The sequence below is a fragment of the Lolium rigidum genome, chromosome 5, assembly GCF_022539505.1.
Source record: "Lolium rigidum isolate FL_2022 chromosome 5, APGP_CSIRO_Lrig_0.1, whole genome shotgun sequence".
Lineage (NCBI taxonomy): Eukaryota > Viridiplantae > Streptophyta > Magnoliopsida > Poales > Poaceae > Lolium > Lolium rigidum.
In genome coordinates, this window is record NC_061512.1 from 212,418,481 (window position 1) to 212,421,852 (window position 3,372).

Below are 3,372 nucleotides of genomic sequence, written 5' to 3' on the forward strand. Positions count from 1 at the left end.
TCATCGTAACTCAGTACGCGGATCATCAACCATAACCTTTCACTTATATATACTAGTATAGGCACCTCTCCCCATGAGCTTGGCCTCCCGGTGAAAACCAACTGTTAACCCGGGAACTGCACAGGGCTTGGGACGTACATTCACCTTATATTCACATCATTTCTCATATACGGAGGCAGCCTCGGCGTAACCCCTATGATGCTTGTTTAGAGGGAACCATACTAAAATACACAAGCTTCTAGTTAAGCCCTACCCATAATCAGGTATTGTGGGGGTACTTGTATAATTGGAAGGTATCGCATTCAAACCCAATCATCAGTTTTTAATTTAAATTCACCAAGTCAACCATGTCACCTTCACATTCTTTCAAAGTCATTTCACCATGTTCCCATCTAGAGGAGTTACTTTCATTTGATTAGCACTAGCAATTATTTCATGAGGGGTGCTATCTAACTTTGATTTGTGCTAAGCTAACTTTCCATATTGTTCTACTCTAGACCAAGTGAATCATAAATCAGAAGTACTTTGAAAGTAAATAAGCAAAATAACTGCAAGGTAAAAACATGGGATGGGTAAATACATAAAATTAAAGGAGGGATGGTGCCTTGCTCTTGTAGAGCTTAGCATCATGGTGGTTAGCAAGGGTTAGCTTGCCTTGAGCAGGGTAGTTATCAAAGTTCTCTTCTTCTTCCGGGGAGTAGGCTTCCTCCTCTTGATACTCCTCGTTACTAGCGTCTATATACGAATACGAGGTATAAATGCCAAACCAAGCTTACATGCTAAACTAGAACACACCAAAGAGTTCACTCAAGTAATACTAACCTCACATTATACATGGCATGGTGGATTACTTGGTTCATTCTTATTTAAGAGAAAAATAATTTCCTCTCATTATAAGTATTTATTTTAATTGTTATTTAATCCATTGGGGAGAAAATAATTTCCTCTCATTCTATCCTTTTATGATTTAATCTCCACAAATAATAATAAGGTATGAAATATAGGTTGACCAAGGTCAACATTTCATATCTATTATGAGGGAGTAAAATTTAAATAAGGTGCTACACCTTATGCAATTTAAACTTAACATATAAATGATTTAAAATATTTAAGTAATAACAATCAGAGGTTTAGTAACCCAAGATCATTACCTCTCCTTTTATTACTTAAGATCAAGATTTAAATGAGAGTGTGACTCTCATACTAATTAAAGAATTTGAATCCCAAGTTTAATTTCACTAGAACAAGGCTCCATAGCCACTATTTTGATTTAATCCATGATCATGCAAACAACCTGGCTAGATTATTGCATAATCAATTAGATTACATCATTTGTGATCCATGAGAGTTGGAATCAACTCAAAATAAATTTTGGTTGAATTTTAAATAAAATTTGAATCTGCCAAAGTCCATGTCTTGTTATTTTTAGCAGATTAAAACTACTACGAATTTGGAAGTGGGACCAGTGGCATTGGCTAGATAATTTCCTTAGCTTTCCAACGGTATAAAGTTTGCTAGATTTGGAGTGGTAGATTTCAAGCTATTCAAATTTGAAGTTGGCATCTGTAAGCATTTGTATTTAAACGGATTAAACGAAATTTGAACTAACTGGGCCGCGCGGGAAAAGCCTACGGCCCAACATTCAAACGAAACGTTACGGCCCAGCAACGCAGCAGTGCGCGCGGGCCGCCCTGACATGGTGGCTCCACCTGTCAGTGACTCTTAAACCCGCGAAGCGGTACGTGCGATAGGAGGCGTTGGATTAGAGGATAGATCGACGGCCGGCAGCTGTCGTCTTCCCCGACGAGAAGGCGAGGTTCTGGCGGCGGGCGTAGGGGGTTGATGGCCTTACCGGTGTTCCCGCGAGGTTCTGCTGGTGGCGAGGCGAGGTTGTCGACGATGCTGAAGCTCCTGGTAGCAGTGGCGAGGCTCGGGGAGGCGTCAATCGTTGGCGGTGATCTGCAGGCTCCGGCGGACTTCGTCTCTCGATTCGAGCTACTCCGGCGAGGTGGGATGAAATTGACTGGGGGAGAGTGATCAGTGATGAGAGGGGAGCAAGGTGTGTGAAGAAATGGAGGGCTGAGGTCCTCTATTTATAGCAGGAGGAGATGGCCGTGGGGTGCTGTGGAGGAGCGTCCATGGCGCGGCGCTTCTGGCGATCGAAGGGGCAAGTGAACGACGGCTATGGCTAGGCATTGTCCTGGCGATGCTCAACGTGCAGCGGGGCAGAGAAAAGGGCGACGGGATCGCTCAGGAGTTCGATTCGAGTGCGGCAGTACTGCGGCGAGATTCCGACGAGGACGACGGCGACAAGGCGGCCGCAGTCGCTCGAGTTTGTCTAGGTGATAGAGGTGAGGGTGGCGGTGCTTGTTCCAGGCATAGGGATGCAGGGGAAGGACGACGGTGTTCGAGTGCGCGACGTACTGGCGCGCTCCAGAGCGTGATCACCACGTCGACTGGCATGTTCTGGCATGCTTTGGGCGCGCGCGTTCTGGCCAATGCCGTGCATTGGCGAGCTCCAGCTGGGTACTGGCAGGATCGTGGTGATGAGTAGATGCTCCTGGGCAAGGTTGTGGCCGAGAGAGAGAGACCGTAGAGAGAATGGCCAAAGGTGGCCGGAGTGTGCATGGCATGGCATAGTTTAGGGTTTTTCTCCACTTTAAACGACGAGGCAAGTACATGGTTCGATGCAGGAGGCTCGCAGGAGCAACAATGATCAAGGTTAGAAAGGGGTTTAGGCTAAGAACCGATGGACAAAGGGCTGTGTTGCATTTCGCATTTCTTGCCTCGCCAAGTGTTCGATCATATGGCCGCATGAACTTTGAATTTGAATTTCGAAATTCTTTTTGGTGGAACTCAAACATATTAATTATAGGTTAGTTTGGTGGTGGTGGGGTTCAATTTGGAGAAGATTTGAAGAATTCCAAATTTGGGAGGATCTTGTTTTCCTTCTCGGGTTCCATTTTGTCATTTGATTTCTGGTCAACCTAGTCAACTCTAGGGATGGTGGTCAACATGAAAGTTGCTCACCTTGACAAGGTCTTGGATGACATGGCATTGGTTGGCTAAGTTTAGTTTAGGATTTGAGAGATAAAGAGGTGCAAAGTAGGGAAGAATTTAAAAGTGTGACATATGACCATTATCACATGTGTTTGAATTTTGAATTTTCCTTTGATTTGAATCTGGTTTCTTTTATGCATTTGTGTTTGTTTTTGTTATATATGAATTTTAGAAACCATAGGGCAAGCAATGGTGGCCTCATATGAAGATTTGCAAAATTTGCTTTTATGTATATGAGAGAGATTTTGGAATTATTTTTCCAATTCTTTTGTTTTCCTCAATTTAGGGTTTTGTGATCTTAATTTAGGGTTT